Source organism: Gossypium arboreum, chromosome 4, assembly GCF_025698485.1.
Source record: "Gossypium arboreum isolate Shixiya-1 chromosome 4, ASM2569848v2, whole genome shotgun sequence".
In the NCBI taxonomy this organism is placed as follows: Eukaryota; Viridiplantae; Streptophyta; class Magnoliopsida; order Malvales; family Malvaceae; genus Gossypium; species Gossypium arboreum.
This window is the reverse complement of record NC_069073.1, coordinates 35,832,940-35,844,277: the sequence shown is the minus strand read 5'-3', so window position 1 is coordinate 35,844,277 and position 11,338 is coordinate 35,832,940. Positions and strand designations below refer to the sequence as shown.

The 11,338-nt window shown below is 33.9% G+C and overlaps 1 long non-coding RNA gene across 1 annotated transcript; it reads left to right on the top strand.

Annotated features, from left to right (window-relative positions):
* The first annotated feature begins 3,539 nt into the window (after nt 1–3,539).
* Nucleotides 3,540–4,631, top strand: LOC128291691 (uncharacterized). Its single transcript, XR_008281512.1, has 2 exons — nt 3,540–3,608; nt 4,421–4,631. It is a non-coding gene; the product is annotated as an uncharacterized LOC128291691 (long non-coding RNA).
* The last annotated feature ends 6,707 nt before the right edge of the window (nt 4,632–11,338 follow it).

Sequence of the window (11,338 nt, the reverse complement as noted above, 5' to 3'; positions counted from 1 at the left end):
AACAACAAAAACAATACCACAAGATTTCAGCCGGTGTGATGACTTCAACGACGGTTCCGAGCACGCAACAATACGAGTCCAAGAGACCTAAAATGGGTGACAAGAAAACACCGAGTGAGTTTACAACTCAGTAAGTCATAAGCATTCATCAATCCACCGATAAAGTTACTACTACATGTACAACAAATGAGGCTAGGTACTCGTCCATATCGAATCTATACCATAATACCTCGGACCTTTCGGTCCAATCTCGTACCAATTCATACATCCACATTTCATATTCTACACAACAAGATAATCAAGCATTTTTACACATTAACTCATTTTCCAGCACAACCATACAATTTCAATCATCACATAGATTTAAGGCTTACCAAATTCAACCCCAAGCATGAACGTATTCTCTATTCGTCATGAGCTCGAGGTACTTACCGATCCGCTGTCCATACTCAATTCAATGGAGACACACCTCCATATATATAGAGTACGCACACACAGTGCTTATTACTTGATTTCGCACACTTAGTGCCACGTAATTTAAGCCCGCATTTACATTGCCATACCCTCCGAGCTCGCACACCCAAAGTCAGTATTTTTTCAGCTTGCACACTTAGTGCCATATATTTCCAACACGCACACTTAGTGCCGATCTCAAATCACCGTACACACGTATTGCCCGCACACTTAGTGCCGAAAGCAAACTTTCTACACATTTCACTATTTCTTTTACATTCAACAAATGTCATCACTCCATACACATACATTTTCATTTATATATATATATCATCCCATTAAACACAATTGCATAAATTTTACAATCATTTAAGCAATATCAAATACGTGTAATGACTTACTTCGTGTTGGGTAAAATAGTTCCAAGTCGGCTACTCGATGACTTTCGTCTTTCCCTTGCTTGATTCTCCTTCTTTAACTCCTTGAGCTTAATCTATAAATCACTAGTTTAACCATCTTGCTAAACATTCATAATTCAACTACACATGCATATGTATGCTTGTATATTCGGCAACCATTCTTACTAATCGCCCATTTGGTCGATTATACACCTAACCGAATATGCACCAAAAACTTGATTCAACATTACCTACATACTCACTTTAATGGCGAATATATATATATATGTACAATGTCAACTAACATCTTTTAATCACCTAATTTCATCTCATGAACATTTAATCAAATTTTCCCAATCTAGCATATATTTTCACATCCATTTGTAACATCATGTACAAACACATATACACATATATCAAAACACAAATTTTACCTATCATGCAACAAGCATAAGTCGCACTTATGAGCATGCCATGGCGAATACATCCCACACCATCCCCTTTCAATTTTTGGTCATGGTTAAACAAAGAAAACTCCATGTCTTACTCAAGAATGCTAAAAGAAATTTCAAGAGTAGTCAATCCATCATTACATGTATCATCAACAAGCTTCACATTTAGCATGCAATGGCTTTAACACAATATCAACCTTGGCCAAATACCATTTCCATGGCATAACAAGGATTTGAACCATGGGCTAACATGAACATCAAGTTAGCAACTAAAACATGCATGAATCTCATGACACAACCTCAAACAAACCTTAATCTTGACACAAGTATGACCAAATCTCCTTCTAGTTCTCTTCTAAACCAAGCATGAAGCAAAAATCCTTCCTTTTTCCCTTAGTATTTTCAGCCAAGATTTGAGAATGGATGAACAAATTTTTCCTTTCTTTTCCTCTACTCACGGCAACAAAAGGGGGCATCCATGCTCATTTTTTTCATTTCTTTATTTTTTCTACATAATCCACTAACTAAACATGTTGGAAACATGTTCCCTGCCCATATTCTTGTCATGGCCGCCACTCTTCCCTTTTTTTGGGCAAATTGACATGCAAAACCACTCTTTTGCATGCATGTACTATTAGACCATTGTAAGATTAGCCTATCACCTTTCAACAATGTTTCATACAAGTCCATTTTAATAAATTCACATAGAAATGATCAAATTAATGCATGAAACTTTCACACATGCATTTACTAACATCATAAACATAGAATATAACTTTTAATTACTTATAAGACTCGGTTTAGTGGTCCAAAAACCACTTTCCGACTAGGGTCAAATTAGGGATGTCACATTGGGATGGAAATGAGAAGGATTATTCTTGAGGCCATATCAGAATTATTTCTATGGCGGAAAGAGGAAAATGTGATGTATCCTATTGTTAAATGTTTGGCGAGATCTATAAATCACATCTGTATTGAATGAATTCCTACTCATCAGATTCATGGAATTTCAGGTCTCTTTGATTGTCGGATTTCTTGGAATTCCGGTCTCCATTAAATCAAGTTGAGATCCGGGTTTTATGTCATGATATCATGGGAAATTAAGAAGGGTTGAAAATTTAAGAACAGTTGAGAGTTGAGACTGTAAGCTTTTAGATCATATGAGAAATTGAAGAGATGTATTGGAGGTACAGTCTAAGTGCAAGTTCTTCGGCACCAAATATGAGATTAAAAGTGAAGACCACTTTTTCGGTAAGATTTTCGGCACGAAAATCCTCAAAGGGGGGAGAGTTGTAATATCTTGATTTTGGGCCTAGTCGGAATAGTGGTTTCGTGACCACAAAATCCGAGATATAAATAATTATTTTATGATTATTTTAAGGTCTATGATATGATTGCATGATTGTGTGAAAATTTCGTGAAGAAATTTTATGCATAAAGTGCTTAATTTGAAATTTGGGACTAAATTGAATAAATTGCAAAACTTGTGTTCTAGAAGTATTTTACATAAAATTGAATTAGATTATTAATTAGAGGTCCTTAACGAGTAATTTTACCAATTTCTAAGTCTATGGACAAAAATTGGACATGGATGGAATTTTGGAAAGTTTAGTAGTAAGGGCATTTTGGTCATTTAGGGTAAAATGAATTAAAATACAAAATTAAAAGCCAATTTTGCTCATCTTCAACCCCATGGCTGAATATAGCAAGGAGAAACCATGGCTAGGGTTTTCAAGCTTCCAAGCTCGATTGTAAGTCCGTTCTAGCCTCGTTTTTAATGATTTTTACGTTTTGGAGTCCCTGAGCTCGATTTAGCTTATGCTAGCAATAATTTAACCTAGGGTTTATATTTGGAAAAATACCCATAAGTGAAATTTGTGTATTTTGGTGTTTTATGATAGAATATGAGGTTTTAAATTATGTTAGACAACTTGTGCTACTCGGTTTTAAGTGAAAATGAGCAAAAGGGCTTAATCGGTAAAAATACCTAATAGTCATAAGTACATGTTAGAGTGAGAAATTTGATGTTGCCATAGAAGGGAAAAAATGATCAGCATGTCATAAAACATAAGAAAATAGGCTGAATTTTAATTTACGAGCTTTGGGGCAAAAGTGTAAATATGCAAAAGTTTAGGGGCAAAATTGTAATTTTTCCAAAATATGATTTTGGGTCAATTTGAATAATGTGAGTCCTAATTAGACTATATTTTAAATGATAGAGCAAGGAAAACTGAAATTCGGGCTAAAATGGGGAAAATACCAAGTGGTGGACGAAATGGTCAAAATAGCCGTTTTCGCATACGAGGTAAGTTCATGTGTAAATAATGTAGCATAATGGTTATTTTAAGTTATTGATGTTAATTATATGTTATGCTGAATTTTATTATGAAATGTATGCTTGTGGTTAATTTCAAATAATATGCAAATTATGCGAACTACTTGTTAAATATAATTGTTCTTGAGTATTGATTTGACATTCTACGTAAGACGGCAAGGATAAGTGTTCGAGGAAAAGCCCGCTTGAACCTTAGGAATAGATGAGGATACAAGTGACATGTCACTAGGATGGTTGAGCGTCCGAACTCGTTGAGTTGAGTCCGAGTTCACTTATGGATGCGAGCGTCCGAACTCGTTGAGTTGAGTCCGAGTTCGTGAGATGTAACTAGGCATCCGAACTCGTTGAGTTGAGTCCGAGTTCACTTATGGATGCGAACGCCCGAGCTCGTTGAGTTGAGTCCGAGTTCACTTATGGGTGGGTTACATGGTAGCTTGGCTACATATGTGGCACTTATGTGCAAACTTTCCATGTATCCGAATTATATTCCGATGTGTTCAACGGGTAAAGTTCTACTCAAATGGAGGAATACTCAAGATGAAAGGGACGTATTGGTAAGTGTTGTGAAATGGATACTTTGAACAGGTATGTACTTAACCCTCGGGTTGAAAACTCGATATAACAACAATATGGTAAGATTATAAATGAAAAGGTGATATGAATGTCTTGGTGATGATTATGCAAATGATGTTTTATGTTTGCTTATATGGTTATGTTACTTGCTATTTGCATGTGAGCTTACTAAGCATTTATGCTTACTCCCTCCTTTTCATTCCTTGTAGTGTTGACAAGCCAGCTCGAAAATCGGAAACGGTCGGAGGCACGCTCACACTATCCGTATACCATCTTGGCATAATGGCTTGTATATTTTGAGTATGGCATGTATAGCATTATAATCATTTTATATGTATGGTCTTATGATATGGTTATTGAGTGGTATGGAAATAGAAATGCTTGGTAATGATTAGCCATTGGAATGGCTAATCATGATCATATTTGGTATTATGTATGTCAAATTGCTAGCTAATCCATGGAAACCATGAAATAGGTAAAATTTACCATAAAATAGATTCAGACAGCAGCAGTGACGTGAGTTTGAAAAATCACTAAAAATAGTAGAAATGGAATTAAATAATGAATAAGTTATGGAATCGAAGTTTGATGAGTCTATTTTCATATGGAATAAGCAAAACAGGTATATGAGCTATATTTTATGAGATGTTTAAATTTTTGTGAAACAGGGCCAGAGCGATTTCTGGATCCCTGTTCTGAATTTGGAAATTCACCATAAATTTTACAAAGATAATTAGAAGTCACGCTTTATATGTACAGATTCCTTATTGAGTCTAGTTTTATTAGAGACAAACGGAATAGTCATTGAAGGTCTGTATAGGAGATATCTGATTCGTAATACACAGAGGTCAGAGTAGTTGAACCCTGAAACAGGGAGACTTTAACTAATAAACTGTACTAATTGGCCCAACCAAAATTCTAGAAAAAATTAGTAGATATATATATGAGTCTAGTTTCAGGAAAAATTTATGGAATTGGATTTCGAGTTTCGTAACTCAAGATATGATTTTTAAAGCGACTGTGATGCAGTTAGCCAGCTTGTCTGGAAATTTTAAAATGAATTGTATGAGCTGTTTAATTAATGAATTAAGTCCGTTAACACCTCGTGTTCGACTCCGGAAACGGTCTCGGGTACGGGGTGTTACAAAACCACCTCAATTCCATATATATTTTGTAGCGGTATTGATCGGCTGTTTAATGTTACAGCAATAATGTGCAAGCATACACTGCCGGTACAAGTAAAGTAGTCAGATGTGAGTCTGTCGGATATCGATCCCGCAAGGATAGGTGTCTTTTGTCTATTCATGTCGGTACAATAACTGGATATAAATGAAATGAATTGTGAGGATAGTTTAACTTTAAAAACAATAAAATAAAATATGATGATGTTAAACTGGGATCCCCAGCATGAATCTTTAGCAGAATACTAAGTGCTCACAAGGTATAAAAGTATAGGTGATTGTCGATGCAATAAAATTCAATGTATATCTTACTCAGCGTTACTCCTATATTTAACCTCTGACTTAACCATGCATATTAACCTCACCTTCCGATAATGGCAGTATGACACTACTAAGAACAAGTGGACTAAATTCCTCTAATCCTCACTCGACTTCTGTTGTAATGCTTGTTCGCTCAAATTGTCACTACACTTTCCAGCTTCAGTGATTGTAATAGCACTTCCGTGTTAAAAAATATTCAAACCCCAATATTAAACAATAAAAGCAAGATTAAATAAGATAACATTTCACCAAAAATTCATCAGTACTTCCATACAATCAGAAATCAGAGAGTAATCACCAACATTTAGAAAGAAATAAGAAAGAATCGAATGGAGAATACTATCCCTAGACAACTCGACTAAATCTCTCTATTCCCTTTTGTTGTGCACTTACGTCTCCTCGTCAAGAGCTAGTTTGCATTTGGTTTTCACGCTGGCTTACCTGTAAGAGGTTTAAGCTACCATGGTTGCAAGCTCCAAGGTTGGATGATAAAGATGATGATGGAGAGAAAAAAACTCAAGGCTGCCCCTTTTTCTTCTCATGTCCACCTTTTATATCCTCCTCCACAATACAGGTGTCCTTTCCCTAAAATTATTTTGTCCTTGTTATTACAGGTTGGTTTTACCATACTAGATAGCTCATGCAATTTTGGCTCTTATACGGACAGCTATTAGTTGCGGCGACAATTTTGAACGCAATCTGGAATTAACCTATGAGCGACATTGCAGACATCTGTCAAGTACGACGACAATTCTGGATGCAATTTGGAATTAACTCATGCAGTGACATTAATGCAATAAGATAGCAAAATTAAGGATAAAATAGGCTAGGATTCACTGAGTTATAAAATGCAATTTACTAAACTAAAAATGCTAAAATGTATGCTAAGGATAACAAAATGGGAACAATTTAACTAATAAGTAGGGGGAAAACCTATGTTCTTTCTATTGCTATCACACCCTCAAACTTCAGTTTTTACTTGTCCTCAAGTAAAAACAGAAACTAGCAAGGCTACAAAAGATTTTACTGAGGCAAATGATCATTCTAGCAACTTGAATCTTCTAAATTCCCAATGGATTAATCACATTCAGATGAAAGAATATTGCATCGACAATTCATAAGCATGAATGAATAAGGTTGCAACTTCATCAATGCTAGCATCATGCTTCAAACCTTAAGTTCTATCTACCATTACAACATTTATTGTACAATATTAAGTATATATATTTTTAGAATAAGGGATATTGTTGCATTACTGTACCCTTGTTCCTGAGAAGTAACGATGGGGTGCAACAAACCCCCAAGGACTATGTAATTGCACCAACACACACTTATGCAGTGGCAGCCTTTGGCTAGATTGATTTTTATAACACTTGTATTCGGGTGTTCCCTTTTTAACATTACATAGTACACCAACTTTGGAGTGTCTCCACTTTATAACTATATATACATATATAAGCACCCATACAAAACAGATTCATTCAATATTTAAAGAATGATAGCAGTCATCCATTATTAATGCAACCTAATCCTTTCATCAAAGAATTGAAGCTACAACCTTCAGTCAAATTTATCCAACTCATTCATTGCTAATTTACATGATTCAAGAATTAAGCATCGAATGTAACAAAAATTATTTGAACAATTTTCATTAACTAAAATTAAACCTTGCATGTTTCATTTTTGAAAACAAAAATTTTGAAATGTGGGTGCATTTCAAAGCCCCATGTGCATTCCCCCAAACTTAAAGTTTGCATTGTCCCCAATGCACTGACATGAAAATGTAATGATAATAAAAATGCAATAACAATGTATACTTATCAAAATAAAACCTACAACTACATGTAATGCATGATTACTATAACTAAAGCTTAAAATAAACTAACTCAGTTATCTGCATCCGTCGATGTGGCCACATGATGTTTCTTTCTCCTCCTTCCTTCGTTTTTTATCCTTAGAGCACTTCCTTTACTTTTCTTTGGACTTTACGCGATTGTCAGATTGCTCTTCAGTTCCTGGCTCATGTAACACCCCTAGTCCATATCCGTCGCTGGATTAGGGTAATGAGGCATTACCGATCATTTTACAATTCATATAAATATGCATTATATATTACAAATCGAAATTTTAATCACATCAATGCTTATAACTTAAGAAAATATTAAATCTTAAATAATTATATCATTCACAACATAGCTTAAATAAAACATAATCCAAAATATATCAAAACAATTTATACTTATACGTAACATATAATACATCAATAACTTCATTATTGGAATATTAGACCTATTTTTATATAAGTCATGTGCGTACACAAGATATACATCAATTGAGATAAATTTCATTACTAACCCATTATTCATATATACGACATTAATATATTAGTCATATAAAATTCATATGTTTTGCATATTAACACAAAGTAAAAACAAGCATTCGATTATTTGTAAACCCATTTCATTTCTTTGTCCATTCGACTAACACAATTCATTTATACATATTCATAAACTTACAAATAACTAACGAATCTATATAGCCATGCACATATACATGTCAACCATAATATAAGCACATATATACATACATGTAAACACATAAAAACTCAACATGACATGATCGAATGCCAAGTGCACATATCCTTTATCATTAACTCAAACTCCTTATATAAATCTAAGTCCCAATGTGTCTTACTTACCATAACAACTAATCATATGTTATTCATATCATTAATAAAGTCCATAAGTGTATACCGAATTTATATCATGCAAATGTCTTGACTATTACCTAACAAATACATGACCTACCTTAGCTCAATTATCATCCATTATAAACCAGATTGCCGAAACACATAGCAACTTCACAAACATCAAATATTTTGGATACACTTCCAATATAGGCTCAAACCAAAACCAAACATATGTATAACATAGCCGATTCATTCACCCACATCCGACTTCAACAACAAACCTCAAAGTACGATCACATGACACAAATTATAATTATCCATAGCACACGACATAATAACCAAAATAGACATAAACCATAATTAAACCAAAACTGATTTCAAGCATAGAAGTTAAGCCATTTTCGCATGGCTCCACTTATACATAAACAAAATACAACATTTGAAAAGTATTTTCTAGCCTATACATGTCATAATTCAAGTTCAACTTATTAAGTACCAAAACAGTAGATAGTGTGATGAACTTTGCTGACGATCCCCGAGCTCATAACTTGAAATCCAAGAATCTATAAAATAGATTAAACATGAACACACAGAGTAAGCTATAATAGCTTAGTAAGTCATAAGCAAATAAACAACCTAAAGATATAATCAACTCATTTTAAACTCAACCGAAATTACATTAACATTACCATGCTTAGTCTCAAACTTACAAATTTCATAAATAATACATTATCATACACAAATCCTACCTTGGCCAAATGCTCACATATTTAGGTTAATATATTATTATTCATCATCCAAAGCCAAATAGTCATCATAAAACCTAGTCCACATACACTCAAATACATAAGCTCATGTATCAAAATATAACTTCATATACATATGCTAGTTATGTGGCTGAATACACATAATAATATATGCACATAGTTAAGATTCATTTCAATAATATCCACAAGCTGAATACACTTACCAAATTCACATATATTCTTCATTTGCATCATACACAATTTATAACAATTATCAAGTTACTTACTTACCTTATTTCAAGTAGACAACAAGCTAATTCATACCTGGACATTTAGCTCGCTTTACACATTCGTTCATAACTTATCATTGCCCGATGAACCATTCAGAATTGGATAGGACACTCGGATAATCACACATATCATACAATGCCAGCGTCCCAGACGTGGTCTTACATGTAATCACATATCGATGCCACTATCCCAGACAGGGTCTTACTCGCACACAAATATCAGAATCACATATCGATGCCATGGTCTTACTCGCACATCACATATCGGAATCCTATGTCATGACATATGTATCCTAACTATCAAGGTTCATACGGGACTTTCGGACGTCGTAACTCGGTCGTAACGAATTCGTAAATGTAGTTGCCAAGCTTACTCACATTCGGCTATCGCATATATTAAATCACACATTTCATTTCAGCATATATAATTTGCATTTAATTAAAATTAAATACGTCTATTTCCTTATAAACTTACCTCAGACGATATAAAACGGAACGAGACGGCTAGTCGACAACTTTTGTTTTCCCCCGATCCAAATTCGATTTCTTTGGTTCTTGATCTAAACATATTCAAATTTAACTCATTCAAACATATTTTCACTCAATTTAGTCCAAAAACACAAAAATGGGAAAATTACCATTTTACCCTGATAGTTTACACTTTTTACAATTTAGTCCTTATTGCACAAAACACAAAATATGCAAAATTTAACTTCACTCATGTCAGGCCAAATATTCCTAGTATTCATACAAGTCCATATATTTCATTTATTTCACATTTTAGTCCCTCAAATTATTATTTTTGCAATTTAGTCCTAATTACTCAAAATCATTAAAAATTCCAATACAAAACATGTTAACCCAAAACATATCTTTCATATCTCATCATCAAACAACAAAAATCACAAGCTTTCAACAATGGCATAACTCAAAATATTCACCAAAATCAAAAATTCAAGCATGGGTTTAGTAGTACTCGAAGCAACGGTCTCAAAAACATAAAAATTATCAAAAACCAAGTAAAACTGAACCTTGAATCAAGCTTGGAAGGTGGCTGAACCTAGCTTTTTTTATTTCTTTTCTTTTGTTTTTGTTTTCATTGGATGAAAAAAGATGTATGAAAAACTTATTTTAATTATCATATAATATAACATATATATTAACATGTTATTATTTTACCTTATTAACCTTTACCATTTAATAATTAAAACATATATAACATGGGTACAACCGGCCACCACTAACTCAAGTGGTCAATTTGCAACATAAATGCTTCAATTTACAAAGCCAATAACAATTCGGTCCTTAAACAATAAACTATCAAGTTTTCAATTTACGCGATTAAGTCCTTTTATTTAATCGGGCACTCAAATGACAAAATTAAATCACGAAAATTTCACAGATATGAATTCACACATAATAAACACAGAAATTAATTTTAAAATATTTTTTTGACTCGAATTCGTGGTCCTAAAACCACCATTCCAACTAGATTCTAAATTAGGCTGTTACAACTCTCCCCCCTTAGGGATTTTCGTCCCCGAAAATCTTACTGGTGAATAGGTTCGAATAATGCTCTTTCATTGCGTCCTCTAGTTCCCATGTTGCTTCCTTAACTCAGTGTTTGTGCCATAGTACCTTAACTAACATAATTTTCTTATTTCACAACTCTTTAATCTCATAAGCCAGAATGTGAATCGGTTCTTCCTCATATGTCATATCGGACTTAATCTTAATATCAGACGGACTAATCACATGTGAGGGATACGATTGATATCTACGAAGCATCGAAACATGGAATACATCATGGATCTTTTATAACTCAGGTGGCAACAACAATCTATAAGCAACCGACCCGATACGCTCTATAATCTCATACGACCCAATAAATCTCGGACTC